We start from the raw sequence: 21,830 nt of genomic DNA, 5'->3' as shown, positions 1-21,830 counted from the left end.
ATCGGCTTCAGTTAGTAGCAGTAGCGAAGGAATCGCTCGATCGGGTTTAGTTAACAGCCATCGATCGATTGCTCGGGTTCAGTAACGCGTAGCCTGCAGTGCAATCGCTCGGGTTCAGTAGGTGAACTCTTCGCTCGGGTTTAGTTAGAGCCCAACGCCTCGCACCCACGCACGTACGTGTATGAGAGAAACGCGCAAACCTCCATGCATCGCTCGGCCCCGACCACCCACCGTAACCGGGGACACCCCGATATTTTCCTCGCCCTCGCTTCTACCACGGTTTTTTCCGTCATATACGGGCCAAAGAATGTCATGCGGCTGCATCTCCGGCCCGCCCAGGAAAAAATGCCCATTTTCTTCCATGATGTTTTGTCATAGAAGTAGGAGCCCACCACATCTATGATGATACCGGGTTTTGTCACAATTATCATCATAGAAGTGTCATAAGTATGACAGGAAAAAAAATCGTTCGGCCCAAAATGTCATGGATGTGTCTTTTTTTTTGTAGTGAAGGTTACCGGCATGTTTCAAGGAGTTAACCTCGGCAGGAGCCATCCTAAAGGGAAGATTACGTTGCCGGTGACATTTGGGGGAGAACTGAACTTCCGAACAAAGAAGGTTGTGTTTGATGTGGTTGATCTCCCCCTACCGTACAATGGGATTCTTGGATGCCCAGCCCTGGCCAAGTTCATGGCAGCATCCGACTATGCTTATAACACTCTGAAGATGCCTGGGCCACTGGGAGTCATCACTATCCCATCGGATGAGAAGGATGCAATTATCTGCGTGGACAAGATGTACCGGGATGCAGTCGCATTAGAGGCTGCGGCAGCAACAACTCCCTCCAAGGAAAGAAAAGGGATTGTTGGACATCCGGCAAGGAGTCTGGGAAGCGTGCCCCCTTTGAGTGCACGGCACCCATTGACAACGTGCCGAAGTGTTCCGACAGCAAGAGATCCAAGGTTGCTACACCCCAAGTGAAGAAGGTCCCGACAGGGCTGGCTGGCGTTGACAGTACTTTCACCATCTGTGCCACCCTTGATGACAAATAGGAAAACGCGCTCGTTGCTTTCCTGTGGGCGAATATCGATGTGTTTGCCTGGCAACCATCTGATATCCCTGGTGTTCCCAAGAAGGTAATCGAGCACCACCTTGTTGTCTGCCCACATGCCCGACCTGTCAAGCAGAAAGTCCGGAAGCAGGCATTGGAAAGGCAGCAGTTCATTGTCGAGGAAATCAAGAAACTGGAGTTAGCTGGTTTGGTCAGAGGAGAACTCCATCCTACATGGTTAGCAAATCCAGTGGTAGTCCAGAAGGAAAATGGGAAATGGAGACTTTGCATTGATTTCACAGATCTCAACAAGGCTTGCCCAAAGGACCATTTCCCTTGCCACGTATCGACTAGATTGTGGATTCCAAATCAGGGTGTGATTTGCTCTCCTTTCTGGACGCATATTCCGGATATCACCAGATCTTCATGTCCAAAGAAGATGAAGAGAAGACATCGTTCATCACTCCATGTGGTATGTACTGCTTTGTCCGCACTCATTCGGACTAAAGAGTGTCGGGTCCACTTTTGCAAGGGCAGTTCAGATTGGTTTTGAGCCACAGTTACACAAAAACATAGAAGCCTATATGGATGATATCGTGGTCAAAACCAGGGATAAGACCACTCTTATCCAGGATTTGGTGGAGACATTTGCTAGTCTGCGCAATATCAATTTGAAGCTTAATCCAGAGAAGTGTGTGTTTGGAGTCCCCTCCAGCAAGATGCTTGGTTTCTTCGTGTCCCATCGGGGGATCGAAGCTAACCCCGACAAGATCAAAGCCATCGAGCAAATCCAAGCACCAAGGACAGTTAAGGATGTGAGGCGCTTGATGGGATGCATTGCTGTGCTAAGTAGATTCATTTCCAAGTCTGCTGAGCGTGCCCTGGCATTCTTAAAATTTTGAAGAATGCAGGGCCTATGAAGTGGACCCCGGAAGCAGATGCAGCTATGCAGGAATTGAAGGCGTACTTATCGTCTGTGCCTACCTTGGTTGCACCCAAACCCCAAGAGCAGTTGTTGCTATACTTGGAGGCAACCAACCAAGTGGTCAGTGCGGCCTTGGTAGCACAGCGAGAAGTGGATGAGGGAGAAAGTGGGCAGATAACAGCAGAGTCAGAAAAGGATCAAAACATCAATGAGCACGACAATGAGAGCAACCCCAAAGACGCGGCAAGGAATAAAGTGGTGCAGCGCCCAGTGTACTTCGTCAACTCCTTTTTACAAGGGGCTAGATCGAGGTACTCTGGCATGCAAAAGTTGATATTTGGTCTCATTATGGCCTCAAGGAAACTGCGCCACTACTTCCAAGCCCATGAGATCACAGTTGTAACTTGTTTTCCGTTGCAAAGGATACTCTGAAACCCTAAGGCTACCGGTAGAATAGTGGAGTGGGCTTTGGAGTTATCCAGCTTTGGTTTGAAGTTTGAGAGCACATCAACTATTCAGAGCAGGGCGCTGGCAGAATTTATTGCAGAATGGACACCAACCCCTGATGAGGAAGTGACAGAGACAGCTATCCCCGGTAAGGAATCGCCCCAAGAATAGATTATGTATTTTGAGGGTGCTTTTTCCCTACAAGGTGCAGGGCTGGCGTGGTTCTTGTCGCTCCCTCCGGGGAGCACTTGAAGTACTTCGTCCAAATGCACTTTGCCCGGGAAGAAGCCACCAACAATACAACTGAGAATGAAGGGTGATGTCTACTATGCAACTTTATTCTTGTAAATACGTGTTGGGCCTCCAAGCGCAGAGTTTTGTAGAACAGTAGCAATTTTCCATCAAGTGGATGACCTAAGGTTTATCAATCCATGGGAGGTCTAGGATGAAGATGGTCTCTCTCAAACGACCCTACAATCAAATACAAGAAATCACTTGTGTCCCCAACACATCCAATACAATGGCAATTTGTATAGGTGTACTAGTTCGGTGAAGAGATTGATACAAGTGTAATGTGGATGGTAGAAATATAATTTTATAATCTGAATAAATAAAAACAGCAAGGTAGCAAATAGTAAACGGGCACAAAAATGGTATTGCAATGCTTAAAAACAAGGCCTAGGGTCCGTACTTTCACTAGTGCAATCTCTCAACAGTGCTAATATAATTGGATCATATAACCGTCCCTCAACGTGCAACGAAGAATCACTCCAAAGTTCCTATCTAGCGGAGAACATAAGACGAAATTGTTTGTAGTGTATGAAACCACCTCAATGCTATTCTTTCCGATCAATCTATCCTAGAGTTCATACTAAAATAACACGAAGCTATTCTTTCTGATCGATCTAACCAAGAGTTTGTACTAAAATAACACCAAAGCAAATTAAAATTTATAATATTCAATCCAACACAAAGAGCTTCAAAGAGTGCCCCAAGATTTCTACTGGAGAAACAAAGACAAGAATGTGCATCAACCCTTATGCATAGATTACCCCAATGTCACCTTGGGAATCCACGAGTTGAGTACCAAAACATATATCAAGTGAATCAATACGATGCCCCATTGTCACCACGAGTATTCAATTGCAAGATATATATATCAAGTGTTCTCAAATCCATAAAAGCATTCAATCCGATAACAATGAAATCTCAAAGGAAAAAACTCAATTCATCACAGCAAGATAGAGAGGGGAAAACACCATATGATCCGACTATATTAACAAAGCCTGCGATACATCATGATCGTGACATCTCAAGAACACGAGAGTGAGAGAGAGATTAAACACATAGCTACTGGTACAAACCCTCAGCCCCGAGGTTGGACTACTCCCTCCTCATCGTGGTGGCTGCCGGGAAGATGAAGATGGCCACCGGTGATGATTTCCCCCTCCGATAGAGTGCCGGAACAGGGTCTAGATTGGTTTTAGGTGGCTACATAGCCTTGCGGCGGCGGAACTTCTGATCTAGGTTAACCTCGAGGGTTTTTGGAATATTTGTGAATTTATAGGGTAAAGAGGGGGCGCGGGAGGCCACCGAGGTGGGCACAAACCACCTGGGCGCGCCTGGGCCCCCAGGTGCTGCTCTGGCCCATCATGGGTGTTCTGGTCCATAAAATTTCTCCAAAAAGTTTCACGATTTTGGACCCCGTTTGATATGCGATGTAAAAAACAAGCAAAAAACAACAACTCGCACTGGGCACTAGGTCAATAGGTTAGTCCCACAAAATGATATAAAGTTGCTATAAAATGTTTGTAAAACATCTAAGAATGATAAAATAACAGCATGAATACTTCATAAATTATTGATACGTTGGAGACGTATCAAAGGGCTCCTTGCCGGGCCCAAAATTGCAGCAGAATTGGGAATCAAGAAGCTGATCATATGAGGAGATTCATAGCTTGTGGTGAGACAAGTCAATAAGGATTATCAAAGCCCATTGATGGAAGCATATGTCGAGGAAGTGAGGAGATTGGAGGAGCACTTTGATGGGTTGCAAACAGAGCACGTACCCCATGCGGAAAACAGCATACCTGATCACCTGTCGAAGTGTGCCGCGCAGAAGCTTCCTGTGGAACCAGGAACTTTTGTCTCCGTCTCTCTCAGCCCTCCGTGTCACCAGCCACAATGCTCGGAAAAGGAGAAAGTTGGACTACGGTAAGCCTCTCCCAGTAGAGTCGTTCACTACCGGCAGAGACCCTGTCGAAAACAACTCCTCACAGCCTGCCGGACACCCCCTCCAGCCAGGCCCATGGACCCTGTGAACGAGGTTGGTGCTCCCGCAGCAGAGGAGCTGTCGCTAGTCCTCGTTACCGAGCCCGAGGCTCCAACTTGGGCAAGGTACGTCGTCCGCTTCCTCCAAACCACAGAACTTCCCGGCGACCAAGATGAAGCTGAGAAAGTATCCTGGAGGGCCAGTATGTATAAGTTTGTCGATGACACTCTATACATAAGGAGGCCCAACAGTGTGAAATTGAAGTGTGTCTGCCGGGAGGATGGAAAGGAACTGTTGGCTGATATACATAGAGGAATGCGTGGCTCACACATTGGATCAAGGGCATTTGTTGGGAAAGCATTCCGACACTGACTATATTGGCCCACAGCCCTCCAAGATGCGGTCGAGGTCGTCACGACATGTAAAGCCTATCAGTTCCATTCCAAGAGAACACACCTGCCTGCCCAAGCCCTTCAGACAATCCCTTTATCATGGCCATTTTCGGTCTGGGGGGTCGATATCCTCGGCCCCTTCCCCCGAGCAATCGGAGACTTTGAATTCTTGTTGGTCGCTATCGACGAGTTTACAAAGTGGTCGGAAGTGACTGTCGTGAGAAAGGTGACTGCTCAGTCAGCTATCAAGTTCTTGAAAGAATTGGTGTGTCGTTTTAGAGTTCCGGCAACGATCATCACCGACAACGACACCCAATTCACGAGCCACAGCTTCATGCAGTATGGTCGTACCCTCGGATGCAAGATCTCATTCGCCTCTGTGGCACACTCCTAGAGCAATGGACAAGCTGAGAGGGTGAACGTTGAAGTGCTATGTGGACTTAAGACAAGAACTTTCAATACGCTTCAGAAGCACGGTAGGCGGTGGATCGAGGAGCTGCTGGTAGTTCTCTGGTCCCTCAGAACGACACCTAACTGAGCTACCGGGAAGACTCCGTTCTCCCTAGTCTACGGGGAAGAAGAAGTTATCCCCACAGAACTCATTACGGGTCCCCTCGAGTGCTTTCCTACGACGAAGTAGCGCAAGATCAGCACCAGTGTGACGACGTTGTGCTACTCGAGGAGAACCGTCTCCGGGCTGCTACGCGTACTGCACGCTACCAGCAAGCCCTGCACCGCTATCAGAGCCGCAAGGTTGATGCCCGGTGTTTTGAGGAAGGTGACCTTGTCCTTAGGCGCATTCAGTCCGCCAAGGGTACAAACAAGTTGTCACCGAAGTGGAAAAGCCCTTACCGAGTGGTACGAGTCACCAGACCCGGCGCTGTCCGTCTGGAGATCGGAGATGGCACTCAATTGCAAAACTCATGGAATATTGAGCATCTCCGTAAGTACTACCCGTAAGGCGCGAGGCTGCCGGGCACTGCCCGGCAGCCGCCCTTTTGTACAGGCCTTGCTTCAGCTGCATGTAACCCCTTGTACAAAGACGAGGCAATGACCCCGTGCACTACAAGAAATATGTCAACTTGCAACCATCACTATTGGTCACTGAAAGGTCATTGTTTTTCATCTGCGATGTTTTTGTGACCAAAAACAGAAGGTCAAAATCTGGCAGTCGTAAACTGAAATTAACGACCTTCTCTGTGGGAAGGTCATGGAATTCCACGACCAAAACAAAAGGTCGTTGATTCTATGACTTTCTATTTTGGTCGCTAATTCTCTGCCTAGGCCATGTTGAATCCGACGTGGCAATCTGACATGGCAAAATTGCGACCAATTGAAAAGGTCATTGATAAGATTCAACCCGGTCCAATTAGGTGTCTATATGGGCCGAGCCCAACAATTCAGCCCATTTAGTATTTTTTTTCCTTGAATGTTTTCAGGCCTTTTCTATCATGGGCCTTTACGTTTTTGCATAGTTCATTTCCTTTTTGTTTCTATTTTCTATTTAAGTCGAGGCCTGCTTATAGTACTTCTGAATAGCTTTTCCGCCCAGGTTATTTTGGGCCATGGCATGTTAATAGTGCAAGTATATTTGGGCCATGGCCACTATCAAGTCCGGTAAGAACATTTTCTGGAGAATTTAATGTTCAAGTAAAATGTACACAACACATTACAGGAAAATAGCACATACAATAGCAGATAAAATTTCATTTCACTCCTACAGCTCACTACATCATAGACAGTACATGACAATCCTTAAATTTTTTACTAGGCCGTAGACGAGTACATCTCATTTCAAATAGACAGTACTGCTCTTGGAAGCAAAATAGGCCGCCACACGCCATGGTGTGTCATCTAATTCGATCTGGCCCCAAGTAACCAGCAGCGCTGCTTGCTCCCTTGGCCCAGCTCCTTGCTGCCGAGGATGGACGAGACTCGGATGCGGAGCTCCCTGCACATGACATATTGTGTCAATGCTTGCAGCAATAGAAGAAACTCACATACCATAGAACTTGCACAGTAGTGTATCAACACCCCAAAGATTGACTGAATTGAACGGTTATATAACCAAGTTAGAGATGGCAAAAGTTGTAGGTAAATAAACATCCATAGAGCTAACATGTTGTATTTCTGTAGAAAGAAGCATCAACTCACTATTCTACACAAAAAGCTAGACCATACATGCAGAGACACCAGAACGGTACATAGAATGAAGCACATGGCTAGTACTTGCTACCCTGACATTTCAGGCATTCTAGTGTTTAGGAGATTTGACTTCCAGTAGAAAACTAAGTCAATCAACAACCCTAGCTAATGATAGCAAATTAAACTATATACTACCAGGCAAGACACAAACTGCTAGTCCTGATATGAAGTGCAAGGATCTTCAGTAGTTGAATCTAACACATAGTCATATATCAACTAGTAGTAAGGGGAAAAAAGAACCAGGAACAGCGAGGTTATACGTGATCTTCTTGAGCCTCTCAAGATCATCCTTGAGCTTCATGTCGATGGCGTTGGAGACGACCTGGGCGAACCTCCCGTCCTTGTAGTCCTTCCTGTTCAGGAACCAGTCCAGCACCTTGAACTGGCGCGGGATGTGCACCACCGCCATCAGAAATCCCTGTCATTTTAACATCCAGTTTGTACATACACTTATTACATATTAATACAAAGGGCCAACAGCAGCCATGCTAAAATCCCTATGAATGTTCATAGGAAAGCTTTATAAGCATATGAAAGTTCCAATTTGATCAAAATTTCTACTAGATTACCAGTGTTACAATTTATTTAACACAATGACCACCACTATCACAACATGATGTTTATTAATATCTTAAGTGATCTTAAATAGCTAGCAACAAAGTCTACTGCAACATCTTAGTCAATTAAATCACATACGGTGGTGGGACTATGATTAACCAAAACAGTGCAAATCAATCTATTATAAGACAACATAATGCTCATTTAACAAAATATCAACACCAAGCACTCATTCAACTGCACCAAATTAACAGTACCATAATCTGTATGGTTAATTTTCAAACACACATGTGAAATCATATTGTCAAATGCATGCACATATACCACTAATATCTTTGCAGCAGCATTTGCCTGCCATTTTACACATTAAATTAGATTAAGAATGTGAAGCAGTGCATCTCCATTTTCACGACACTGAGAATGGTAGAAGAAAACAAAATCGACCAGGTTACAAAGAGGTAGCAAAGTAAGCAAGCGAGCAAGCAAAACCCTGCAGCTCGAACAATTTCTAGCGGATCCAGTGGCCTTCTTTGCACTCATCTGTTAAATGAAAGACACTTGAACACAAGTCTAGGAGCTAGAATCAGAATCTACATTGAACTAGATAGGAAACTAATTCAACATACAGAAGGCATGTGGGGTATAAAGATTAGAGACTAGAACTAGATTAATATGTAGCTGCCACAACAAGAATGATTAATTCCAACAGGATAATCAGGTCCATATATTTAAGTCAAGCCGGGAGCATGGAGCAGCAATAGCCTTCCCACTTCTGTCTTGTCCATGCCAGGAGCTTTCTAGCGTTCAAAACCAGCAGTTTCTGTAACAAGTAACTGAAACTATGTAAATGTAAAGAAACAGAAATCTAAAGGTGTATGAGAGCACATCAATCAGATTCAGGATTCGGCTATACCTCCTCGGACAACCTTTTAGATGGTGACTTGTCAACATTGATGGGTGGCAGCGTGGACCAGTGAGCACCCGCGAAGAGAGGAGAAGAAGACATCGCTGCAGCATGCTGTGTGCAACAACCCGATTCTCCTCATGCATCGCATAAATCACCAGAAGTTGAGAAGAGCCCCTGGCTTGTCATAACCTGTATGGTTATATGTAATTTTTAATTCCAACAACTATATGTTTTGAGTTGTAATAAACAAGTAGATGTTTACTCCTTATTCTCCTTTTTTTCTCAATTGCTTGGTGTAACGAACTTTGTTGGATAAAAAATATTTTGAAGTGGCAGGTCATGTTATAAATAAGAATAGTTGAATACAAATAATCAAGCTACACAATATTACTATGTTATAAATCAGACATGGGTTAGACAGAGTAATGTCTTGTGTCAGGATCAGATTGCATGGCAGGACTACAGTATATAGGAGATCCAGGCTTGGATAAAGCAGTACTACTTCAGAAGTAGAACAAGACAACATCACTAAGAAGTAAGAAGATAATCAGAACCAAGTTGCTGTTGGACGGTTGACAAACAACATCTTATAGAGGCAATTCTGATTACTGGTTGAGCATGCACATTAACTATTAGCATGTGCTGATATGCAGCATCGTTTGAACAGGGTACAACCTGGGAATTTTTAGCTGTTTCGTAAATACCTAAGAGCAGCAGTCTCCTCTAACCTTGGACAAACAACATCTTACAGAAGCTGACACAGAGACACAGCGAGACAAACGTGCAAGGGTTGGCATCTTCTTTGTAGCAGGAAGAACAACAGCTTAGGACTTGGTCTTGAATGGGATCGCTCTGATGACCACCTGCTGGTAGACGGCGGCCAGCGTGGTGCCGATGAAGGGGCCGACCCATAAGATCCACTGCAAAGTCGAAATATTTGAGGAAAACAGTTAGCACTTATAAGCAGAACAATGCTAAATTATTTCCTAGATAGCATTTTTTTGAAAATCATTTCCTAGATAATATTAATCTATAATGGACACTCAAGTCACTATCCTGCTACCAGAAGGCAACAGTGGTTGGGTGCCACGCTAAGGCAAGTCTCGGCATTTCCCTTGAGATCAGGGTAGACTTTCCATATCTGAATAACCAGCAGATGATACACTACCATCATCAGCTATAACTGCTCGATTATTGCAGCTACTGTCACATTGGTTCACCAGATTGATAAACTTCCCAATCTCACATCGGGTAATTAGGTGTGCAATAGAGAGTACCTAAGCATCTGCATCAACTTTAAGTTACTTCTGAATGCTACCACATCCCTGCAGTTATTACCACTACTGCAGAAAACAAGCAAGGGCCATGCTTTCAAGTTCAGAGAAAGGAAAGGAGGGGTGTTTGGTTTCAGTTTCGGTTTTAGTTCACTCACGTGGTCTGACCAGGCGTGCTCCCTGTTGTAGATGATAGCCGCGCCGAGGCTCCTCGCCGGGTTGATGTCGGTGCCGGTGATGGGGATGGTGGCCAGGTGGACCAGGAACACCGCGAACCCGATTGGCGACGGGGCAAGGATCTGTCGACGTTCCACGCACCATAAGTGACCATTAACCAAGCACGGTAAGGAAATTTATTAGGGGGAAGAACAGAGCGGCAGTGATGGTACTCACGGGAACGTGGGAGTCCCTGGCGTTCCTCTTGGCGTCGGTGGCGGAGAAGACAGTGTAGACGAGGAGGTGCCGATGATCACAGCGCCGAGGCCGGAGCCCTTGGTGTAGCTGGGCGCCACCACGTTGGCGCCGCCGCCGTTGCCCATGTTCAGGCCCTGCTGGAACCCCTTCACCACGCCGGCGCCGCAGATGGCGCCCAGGCACTACATGATGATGTAGAACACCGCCCGAGTCAGCGACAGCTTCCTCGCCAGGAACAGCCCGAAGGTCACTGCCGGGTTGATGTGCCTGCCGGCACCCATCCATCCCTTACTAGTTAGAAGCTAGCACCAGCGCCACAAAGAAGAAAAACATATTGTAGGAAGCAAGCAGAGAGGAAGGAAGAAGCGGTACCGGAGATGCCGGCGGTGTAGTAGACGAGGGCGAAGGGAGAGGTGTGGCAGACCGGCGGCGAGGGGAGAGGTGGTGGCGAAGAGGGAGGCGGCGACGAGGGGAGAGGTATGGCAGAGAGGGGGGATCTGAATCGGGGGAGTGGGAGTTAGGGTTTGGGAGGGAGGAGCGGAGGGAGTTACAGTGGTGTGGGATGGATGGATGGATGGATGCCATGTCGTCGATTCATGGCACACACCTTTCCACCAAGGAGAATTTAAATTTATTTTCTGAGTATACAAATGGTTTTTTTAAGAACATATGAAATCTTTGGTGGAAAATTGGATCATATTATGTGAAAATGTTCAAATATTGTGCACATGTGTGTATATTGGGATGGGTTTTTCTTTCTTTGCACAAAAAACATTTTTCAATTTTTGGAGTGGCAATAATCGGGTTTTTTGTGAAGGACCTAGAAAATAGTTGTTGCAAAATTGGATCAAATAAATTTTTAAAAATACTAGGACATATCTAATGCACAATTGACCAAATAGTTGGGTGTCAAAAGTTTCGACCCACCTCTGGTAAAAAAGAAAAATTTACGCCTATTTAGTTGAAAGCGGGTCAAATTTGAACTGCAGCTACCTCGTAGTTTGCTTTTTATTTTTTTCAAAAATCATTTCTAGGTACGTAACTATCTATTTAATCACAAAAACATCAAAAGTTTTCAATATTCAACCACTAGCTAGGAACGATCATACTCGCTGTTTTGACCGCATTTTAAAACGGGCATAAAAAATTCAAAACAAATCAACAAATTGGAAAACCTTCGCATTGTGTCATTACATGTGCCCAAGTTACCAGGAAAAATAATAAACTTGTAATACGACAATTATTTTAAAAAAAGTGTTCTCAAAAAAGAGCTATCGTGCGTGAAGATTCATCGCTTTCAAGCTAAAATGATCAATCTTGTGGCCACATTCATGGCATATTTGTTCAAATGCTCTAATATTATGCACAATGGTGCATCTTCGAATTCCAAACAATGTTTCCTAAGGAAGTTTTTAGTTTCTTTGCACGGTAAATTCATTTTCCATTTTCCGAGTGCCTGAAATGAGTTTTTTTTTGTGAAAGACCAACCATATACTTGTTGCAAAATTGGACCAAATCAATTTTATGAAATACTAGGCCATATTTAATTCGCAATTGACTAAATGGTTGGGTATCAAAAGTTTTGATCCACCTCTGGCGAAAAAGACAAATTTCGCCGATTCAGTACGAAGCGGGTCAAATTTGAACTGCAACTGCATCATAGTTTGCTCTTTATTTTTTCCAAAAGTCATTTCTAGGTACATAAGTATCTATTTAATCAGAGAAATATCAAAAGTTTTCCAAGATTCAACCACTAGCTAGGAACGGTCAAGCCGCCGTTTTGATCGCATTTTGAAACAAGCATAAAAAAATCAAAAAAAATTGAAAAATTGAAAAACCTTCGCATTGTGTCATTACATGTGACCAAGTTATTAGGAAAAATAATAAACTTGTAATACAACAATTTTTAAAAAAGTGTTATCAGAAATAAGCTATCATGTTTGAAGATTCATGGCTTTCAAGCCAAATGATCAATCTTATGCCCACATTCATGACATAGTTTGTTAAAATGATCTCATATCGTGCACAAGTGTGAATCTTGGAATGCAAACAATGTTGCCAAAGGAAGTTTTCATTTTCTTTGGACAAAAAATTCATTTCCCATTTTTTTGAGTGCCCAGAATGAGTTTTTTTTGTGAAGGACCAACCATATATTTGTTGCAAAATTGTACCAAATCAATTTTCTAAAATACTAGGCCATATTTAATTCACAATTGACAAAATGGTTGGGTGTCAAAAGATTTGATCCACCTCTCGTGAAAAAGACAAATTACCGTTGTTTTAGGAGGAAGCGGGACAAATTTGAACTACAACTGCCTCATAGTTGCTATTTATTTTTTCCAAAAAATCATTTCTTGGTACATAAGTATCTATTTAATAAGAGAAACAACAAAAAAATTTCAAGATTCAACTACTACCTAGGAACAGTCATTCTCGCCGTTTTGACCGCATTTTTAAACGGCCATAAAAAATTAAATAAAATCTAAAAATTGGAAAACCTTCGCATTGTGTCACTATATGTGACCAAGTTACCACGAAGAATAATAAACTTGTAATATGGTAATTATTTTTAAAAAGTGTTCTCATAAATGAGTTATCATGTGTGAAGATTAATGGATTTCAAGCCAAATGATCAACCTTATGGCCACATTCATGACATAGTTTGTTCAAATGATCTCATATCGTACACAAGTGTGAATCTTGGAATGGAAAACAATGTTGCCTAAGGAAGTTTTCATTTTCTTTAGACAAAAAATTCATTTTCCATTTTTCGAGTGCCCAAAATGAGTTTTTTTTGTGAAGGACCTACCATATATTTGTTACAAAATTGTACCAAATCAATTTTCTAAAATACTAGGCCATATTTAATGAACAATTGACCAAATGGTTGGGTGTCGAAAGATTTGATCCCCCTCTTGTGAAAAAAGATAATTTTCCATTTACTCAGGAGGAAGCGGGTCAAATTTGAACTACAGCTGCCTCATAGTTTGCTATTTATTTTTTCCAAAAATCATTTCTAGATACATAAGTATATATTTAATAAGATAAACGGCAAAAAATCCAAGATTCAACTACTAGCTAGGAACGGTCATTCTCACCGTTTTAACCGCATTTTGAAACGGACATAAAAATAAGAATAAATAAAAATTGGAAAACCTTCGCATTGTGTCATTATATGTGACCAAGTTGCCAGGAAAAATAATAAACATATAATATGGTAATTATTTTTAAAAAGTGTTCTCATAAATGAGCTATCATATGTGAAAATTCATGGCTTTCAAACCAAATGATCAACCTTATGGCTACATTTATGGCATAGTTTCTTCAAATGATCTCATATTGTGCACAAGGGTGCATATTGGAATGGCAAACAATGTTTCCTAAGGGAGTTTTCATTTTCTTTGGACAAGAAAATCATTTTCCCATTTTTCAAGTGTCCAAAATGAGTTTTTTTGTGAAGGACCTATCATATATTTGTTGCAAAATTGGACCAAATCGAAAATAAATCTAGATGAAGTGAAAGGGAAACAAGCTAGGCACAAATGCAAGAACACAAAACAAAGGAACTTCATCTAGAATTGGTGGGCGACAAAGTCGTCTATGTTAGAGTATATTGACTGAGGAGCCAAGTGCGAACACTTGATCGTAGGTCATACTCAGCGTTTAAGCTCAAAATGGGGTTGCCATTTTTCGTTTAAGCATTTTGATGTATTCTCATCTTGTTGAGCTACTCTGCCCCATGTGTTGGGGTAAAGCTTCTCTAAGATGGAATAACATACCTTGGGTGGTGGTGTTCATGTTGATCATGTGGTTGAACTTGTGTAGGTTGCTCAAGGTTGTTGTAGCTCATCAAGAGTTGGGAGCACTTCTTGTAGTTTTGAGTTCATCTACCTACATGGGTTAGTCTTGCAAGGAAGAGCACTTGTGTATCCAAAATGACAATCATGAAATATGATACGAAATGAAATTTGACATAAAGTAATTGTCAAAGGATATTGAAAGGATCCATGCACTACAAAAAATATGTTAACTTGCAACATTGTTTTTCATTTTCGATCTTGTGATAAAAAACAGATGGTCAAAAGCCAAAAGCTTACCATCTTTAATGGAAATTAACGACCTTCTTTCTGATAAGGTTGTTGAAGGCAACGATCAAAACAAAAGATCATTGATCCTACGACCTTCTGTTTTGATCGCTAGCTCTCTGCCCAGGCCACGTCGGATCCAACGTGGCAAGCTGACATGGAAAAATTGCGACCAAATAAAATGATCATTGATAAGAATCAGCCCGGTCCAGTTCAATGTCTATATGGGACAAACCCATTAATTCAGTCCATTTAATATATTTTTTTCTTGTGCTTTGATTACCTACATGGGTTTATCCCAAAAATTCGGCCTTTTAATTTCTTTGCCTGGGCCTTTTGATGGCAAATTTTCTTTTTGGTAATGTATTCTCTGGGCCGTTTCTTTGCTGGGACTCTCACGTTTTTCCTCAAAAATAGTTGTCCAATATATCTTGGGACTGTCCCAGTTCTGAACAAATTGATCCAATCCAAAAAAATTATTATACCATTGACATTACAACACATCACACCGCAAGCTATCTTGGGCCTAGCCCAGTTCTGATGCATTTTCAAAGCAACGTGCAATGTTATAGGAGCCCAAAATATGATATTGCTAATATTACAAGCATTCATTCTAGCAATACATACTTTACATCCCAGGAACAGTAAGTGCCAAACAAAACTATTCTAAGAAAAAGACAATTAGAACAGAAATTTAGACGATAAGACATAATAGAAGTTCCTATTGTCCTCCTCCTTCAACATTTGAAAGCCTCATTCACCTGGCAGTACAACAATCATGAGTGATAAACTATATAGCAGCAAAAAAATGTTGAGACGATGCAAAAAATAATACATAATAGTAACTACACATGGTATTCGGGTACAGATTCATTAGTCATTCCGCATGTTTTAGCAGTACCGGTTGGTTAAATAGCAGCACATAAATAGGTGGACAACCAAGCACCCCGCTAGTAATTACAAAGCAGCCACCACAGTAGCATATAGGAGTATCATGCAAGCAGAGTTCAATGAATTGCAGATATAATAATACGAATGTGCACCTACATTTTCTTTCTTTTCCTGATCCAACACCAAATCACATGATTGATGGTGAATAGTATACTGACATGTGCAACTCTTAACTTACTATACTATTAGAAGACGATTAGAAGACGTGAAAATTCATTCAAAATGTTTACAATAGACTTGAGAAACTAAATTGACCTACAAGAACGAGTTCAATCAAAATCCAGGCATGTGAAATTTTAAGCACCAGTAGAACAGATATACAAAACCAGACCATGATCACCATGCATCAGGATTTATGGTTCTAGCAAAACATCAAATAGATGGGGATACACGCAGCAGGCATACCAGCTACAAAAGTAAGAGGTTCATATGCTCCATGAACTGGAGGGAATATACAGGATGGCAGTTGTGTAGTAGCTAGGGACGAGGAGGATGAGCTTGGCCCCATTTTACCTGAATGGTAAACAAGAAAACAAGTTATGGCAGCAGAAGCATCATGATTTATTATTTATTAAAGGGATGGTGGAAGAAGGTCCAGCTACTAAAATAAGAGGTTGCCAATTGACAACAAGCATGACATTTATACAGTTCATAAGGTCAGCTGACTATTAAGGGCTTTCCCTTAGATTACAAACAATGATGTGTACAAGGCAATTCAGCATTTAAGTTGAAGTTGTTCATTAGCAAAACAGAACATGATATATACTAAACAACTTGGATTGGTAATACACAACTCAATTAGCTATTAATACAGCAAGCATGACATGACAACGACTGCTTGATAGATTTGATTAAACATGTGTAAAGTAGCAACATGTATTGACAATGTCACGAGGCATGTGAAATTTTAAGCACCAGTAGAACAGATATACAAAACCAGACCATGATCACCATGCATCAGGATTTATGGTTCTAGCAAAACATCAAATAGATGGGGATACACGCAGCAGGCATAACCAGCTACTAAAGTAAGAGGTCCATATGCTCCATGAACTGGAGGGAATATACAGGATGGCAGTTGTGTAGTAGCTAGGGACGAGGAGGATGAGCTTGGTCCCATTGTACCTGAATGGTAAACAAGAAAACAAGTTATGGCAGCAGAAGCATCATGATTTATTATTTATTAAAGGGATGGTGGAAGAAGGTCCAGCTACTACAATAAGAGGTTGCCAATTGACAACAAGCATGACATTTATACAGTTCATAAGGTCAGCTGACTATTAAGGGCTTTCCCTTAGATTACAAACAATGATGTGTACAAGGCAATTCAGCATTTAAGTTGAAGTTGTTCATTAGCAAAACAGAACATGATATATACTAAACAACTTGGATTGGTAATACACAACTCAATTAGCTATTAATACAGCAAGCATGACAAGACAACGACTGCTTGATCGATTTGATTAAACATGTGTAAAGTAGCAACATGTATTGACAATGTCACGAGGACCTAATCAAGGTACAAGACCGCAAGAATGCGTCCCAGACCTAATGCTCTCAGCATCCTGACAAGGGAAGCATGCATCTCATGGACCGGGGAATCAAACCCCCCCCCCCCCCCGCAGCGAACATAGCAGATCTGGAGAGGGGAGGGGGAGGGGAATGGCTCAACTTGAGAACATAGCAGATCTGGAGAGGGGAGGGGGAGGGCCTCACCTTGTTGCAGACGTTGTTACAGATGCCGTCGTCCTTCTTGTGGGTGTAGCGGCCGGTCTCAGGCATCATCACGGCCAGGAGGAACCCATCGTCAGAGCAGACAAGGGGCGTGGGGTAGGAAGCCCTCCAACTCCAAGTCGGCCACACGCGGGGTGGGGCCTCCTCCAATGGAGTCCGCGGGGTGACGGAACCGCGCCCGCCTGGACTCCATGTCTGAAGGAGCATGGAACACGGTGTCACAATTCCTCTTCTGCCTCTCACTGCCAATTGGTGCCTGCCAAATAAATTCAAATCATTGAGTTGACAGTTACGTGTGTTGCTCAAACTCTTGGTTCAAACAAGGCAAGGTAAAATCATCTGAACAAAATCTACAGGGCACAGATGCTAAAGATGGAAAATTTACAGCTAACCCAATTGAACCTACATTAATAGAATATCGTAATTAAAAGTGAACACCCATTTCAGTTAAAATAATATTCATGATATACTCCTACAGTCCTACTACTTACGTAAATTTGCTAGAACTACATTTAACCTACAACAATGATATATACAAAATATATAAGAGAGCACTCGATTCAGCAAGAAGATACAGTCGATATATCAAGATTTGGTATATGCTCCAATCTCTGAAGATTTCTATGTGCAAATCTGCAGATTCAGGTGTAGTAATTCAAACCCTACGTAACTAAAGATTTTTTATAGCAAAAAAATTCTGTGCAAATCTGAATATAACAAACACAAAGTGCATTCAGGATCCACTTCCCAACATCCAAATTCACCTAAGAGGTCCTAAAATTAGCACAACTAGAAAGTACAGAGATAAGAACAGCAATGCACACCCAAGACTAATCAAATTTGCATTCCTGCAATACTGAAGAAAAATATAGATAACAATGATGTATTGAGTCAAATTTGCATTCCTGAAACCAAACTAATCTAAACATCCATGAAGGGTACCAATTTCACAAAAGCCAAGACGAATTCAGGGGACACCAACCGCTTCCAATTGGCCTGCTTCAAAATTTGACTGACAGATGCTTCAAACCTCCATGAAGAGGTCCAGATGCTCCATGAACAGGAGGGAGTATGCAGGACGGCAGTCGTGTAGTAGCTAGGGACGAGGAGGATGAGCTTGGTCCCATTGTACCTGGATGGTAAACAAGAAAACAAGTTATGGCAGCAGAAACATCATGATTTATTCTTTATTAGAGGGATGGTGCAAGATGGTCTAGCTACTACAATACGAGGTTGCCAATTGACAATAAGCTCAATTTAACAACACATGATTTTGATATATTTATACGGTTCATAAGGTCAGCTGACTATTAAGGGCTTCCCCTTAGATTAAAAACAATTATGTGTACCAAGGCAATTCAACATTTAAGTTGAAGGTGTTCGGTAGCAAAACAGAACATGATAGATACTAAACAACTTGAACTGGTAATACACAACTAAATTGGCTTTTAAGCAAGTTCAGGTTTCTTATGCAAACAAGGATGAGAGATCTGCTCCTAAAATAACAATGATATGTGCAGACTTGGAGAATGACATGAAAGGCTATTTACTACTCCATAAGTACACAAGCAGTATTTGCATCGGTACAGCTACACTAGCACATAGTACAAACATGGTATCACAGACATTCTCTAGTTGACTAGCACCCAAATATATACATGCACCAGTTCAAGAAATTCATGACTTGGACAGTGTATTAACAAAAAATCAGTGTCACATGGTAAGTGATTGAATTTAAGTGAGAACAACTTGATTCTACTAGATATGTGATCCTTGGCATTCAAGAGAGAAACTAGACATCACAGAGACAAGAGTAAAGAGAGGGGAGTTCCCTGGATCTTGATTGTTCTTCTCTCTGGTCCCAGTTCCGGGCTTGAGAGAATCAGCAGCAGCCCCGTTGTTGGAGAAGAGCAGCGGCTGATCCTCGGAGATCAGCGGCAAGTCGTCAAGGAGGCGTCATGGTCAGAATAGCGGTGGTTGTTGGAGAAGATCTACGGCGGACATCAGAGAGCCGCGGCGAACGGCGTCGTTGTTGGAGCAGAAGGAAGGCATCACGCAAGGAATCAGACAATCATCCTATGGCAACTGGTTGGCTGCGGGAGTCCTCGCTCCCCACAGGTGAGATCTGCTTTGCTCTTTTCACCCTAGCTTCTTCTACCACTTCGACAAGTTGATCCTTTCATACTTTTGTGGATTTGCAGATGAAGCCCTAGAAGGAAATTGTGCCTTTGCACACCAAATCTGCATGAAAAAGAGATATTATTTATAATGGTTGTTGAGCAATAATAATTATGAAAATATATTGCTTAAGTGCATCAAGGACCGGTAATCAATATCATAACTGCGATGAAACTACATAAAATGTCCTTTGAAATACTATGCAAATGATACTGATCACATGCACACCAAATCATTCAAAAAACTAACTACAATTCTCATCAGCTGATCAGCGATCAGTGGATCAACAGAATATGGAACAGCGAGCACAACATGACAACTAGTATATGTATTGCGGGCTCTTATTAGTCCACAACCGAGTGGATTTTCAACCATATTGTAATTATCAGTGTCAGCAAAAAAAAGACATAATGTGAATGTCTTACAGCTAAGAGGTAGCGGCAGAGTCAGACGCATCAGCCGCATTCCAACCGAGACAAAAGATATACTAGGACCAGTGGCGAATCTACCCAACAGGCTTCAAAGGGCTCGAGCCTACCCTCCAAAACTGGGTAAATCCTTTTTACTACTAGTGTTTCTTGTGGACCCCCAACCCAACTCATTCTTTAGCCAACAAGCAGAACCTGCGTAGTACTCGCATCGCATTGAACACATGTTATACAACTTATGCTAGCAGGAAGGTGCGCCCAGCCAAAGACCAAGGAGGCCGAGAGCTGCCCAGGAGCACACCGGCTGCTGTTCGGTCTAGGCCAGACTACCTGAGGAAGGATGCCACCGTCCATGCCATCATGCCATTGATATCCATCCACTGCAGCCAACATCAAAGCTTTTCTTTTTGTGACAGATTTGAACTGTTGATTGCAACAAGGACAAAAACTCATGTTGATTTTCAAAAGAAGAGAAAACGTGTAATCCATGAACCAATACCTACTTCTAGTTATAAACTTGTAATCCATGAACATTTTCTTCATGTGGTTGAGATGCCCGGGCATGCCCAAGTCGTCCTTCTCACGGAGGGAGGAGGGGACGAGCAGCCATTTGCTGTAGCTCGCTCATCATTTAATGAGACTCTAACTGAGATTCTAGAGGCGTTTATTTAAAAATGGCAAGGCTTATTTGTGTTCAGTTAACTGCATGAGATAGTGTAATTTTTTTGGATAGACTGTCAACGAGAACTTGAAGATAACACCGCAGAGTTAAAAAAAACTAGTCTCAATCTAACCTCGCTGGTGACAGCGAGGCGGGGTACCTTGATTGGCGACGGTGGGAGAAGGCTGAAGGAAGGTGATGGGGACAGGAAGAAGCGGTTGATGGTGGCCGCCGTCTTGCTGGCCCTGCTGCCGCTGGTGGTCTTTACCATCATGGATGGCCGGCAAGCAACCTCCATGCCAGTACAAATGGCCTTGGAGTGGAGACGAGGTCTCTTGTGCACCTGTGTATAGAGAACCGGCCGCATCATGGCAGGGGAGGGAGCAAACCAAATCGGGACTGAGGCGCAGAGAGCAGACCTTTAGGACACGACGCCGAGGACGGCCAGGACCCACAACCGGGGCACGCATGAATCCAAGCCTCCCGGCACCAGCCACGGGCCAACGCCATGGATCTCAGCGACGGGCGTGACGGTGGCGGTACCGGGTCATGCATGCCTGATCCGAGGCCAGTGAGGCGCCTATCGGATCTGGTCGGAGCGATGCGAGCCCCTTGCTGCGTGGTGCCGTGTGTCACCGATGAATGCTAGAATTGGGTGGCACATGTGGCAGCGGCGTGCAGTACGGGAGAGAGAGATGGGTCATGAGAGAGAGGCAGGGGTGGGGGCTCCAGTGGATCTGGCCGGCGATAGTGTTCGGAGGGCAGGGAGGGAGGGGGTCAAGGCCGGCGGCGAGCGGCGTGGATGGCGGTTAGGGGAGGGGAGGGATCTGGATCGGGGAGCGCTAGGGTTCGCTGCGCGGGGGAGAGAGAGGAGTGGTGTGCGGTGGAGCGAGGAGCTCGCGGTGGATCCGTGAGGTCCGCTGCGGGCCTCTCGGATTGGATCGGATGTGGCAGCACCGCCGCCATGGCTGGCCAATCTGTCGCCAGCGCACCCGCACGACCGTCGCCATCGGCATCGGGGGGGGGGCTTGAGAGAGAAGGTGAGGTGAGGGAAGGGGAGAGGATGGCGGCGGCGGCATATGGATCTGGGAGAGAGAGGAGGAGACGACGAGTGGTGTGCGAGGGAGAGAGAGGAGGGCACGTCGTGCGGGGGAAAGGGGTAGGTGTGGGTGGGTGAGAGGGTGAGGGGTGGACGTTGGATCCATACACTGTGGACGGCTCAGATTGCAGAGTGAGGCGTTCCGGGGGAAAGATCCTGATTGGTTTGATACTTTTGTCATTAATAAAAAAAGGTTCTATGTGATAAAAACATAGTAAACTGTGAAGCAACTGCCAATATTATTTTGTA

General features: G+C 43.5%; 2 long non-coding RNA genes across 7 annotated transcripts; both read right to left on the bottom strand.

Moving 5' to 3' along the window:
• Positions 1-6,693: 6,693 nt before the first annotated feature.
• LOC123061303 (uncharacterized) lies at positions 6,694-11,019 on the bottom strand. Of its 5 annotated transcripts, none has more exons than XR_006428883.1 (7): positions 10,818-11,019; positions 10,425-10,712; positions 10,190-10,330; positions 9,462-9,677; positions 8,764-8,946; positions 7,553-8,683; positions 6,694-7,038 (listed from the first exon to the last, which is right to left on the bottom strand). It is a non-coding gene; the product is annotated as an uncharacterized lncRNA (long non-coding RNA). The 5 variants fall into 5 exon arrangements; XR_006428881.1 differs by having other exon boundaries at positions 7,553-8,670; XR_006428880.1 differs by having other exon boundaries at positions 9,486-9,677.
• A 3,968-nt stretch (positions 11,020-14,987) lies between these two features.
• Positions 14,988-21,622, bottom strand: LOC123061302 (uncharacterized). Of its 2 annotated transcripts, XR_006428878.1 has the most exons (6): positions 20,902-21,609; positions 20,643-20,825; positions 18,198-19,456; positions 17,198-17,471; positions 15,887-15,994; positions 14,988-15,291 (listed from the first exon to the last, which is right to left on the bottom strand). It is a non-coding gene; the product is annotated as an uncharacterized lncRNA (long non-coding RNA). The 2 variants fall into 2 exon arrangements; XR_006428877.1 differs by having other exon boundaries at positions 20,643-21,622.
• Positions 21,623-21,830: the final 208 nt, after the last annotated feature.

This window comes from Triticum aestivum, chromosome 3A, assembly GCF_018294505.1.
Source record: "Triticum aestivum cultivar Chinese Spring chromosome 3A, IWGSC CS RefSeq v2.1, whole genome shotgun sequence".
NCBI lineage: Eukaryota > Viridiplantae > Streptophyta > Magnoliopsida > Poales > Poaceae > Triticum > Triticum aestivum.
This window is presented reverse-complemented; position numbering and strand designations above follow the sequence as displayed.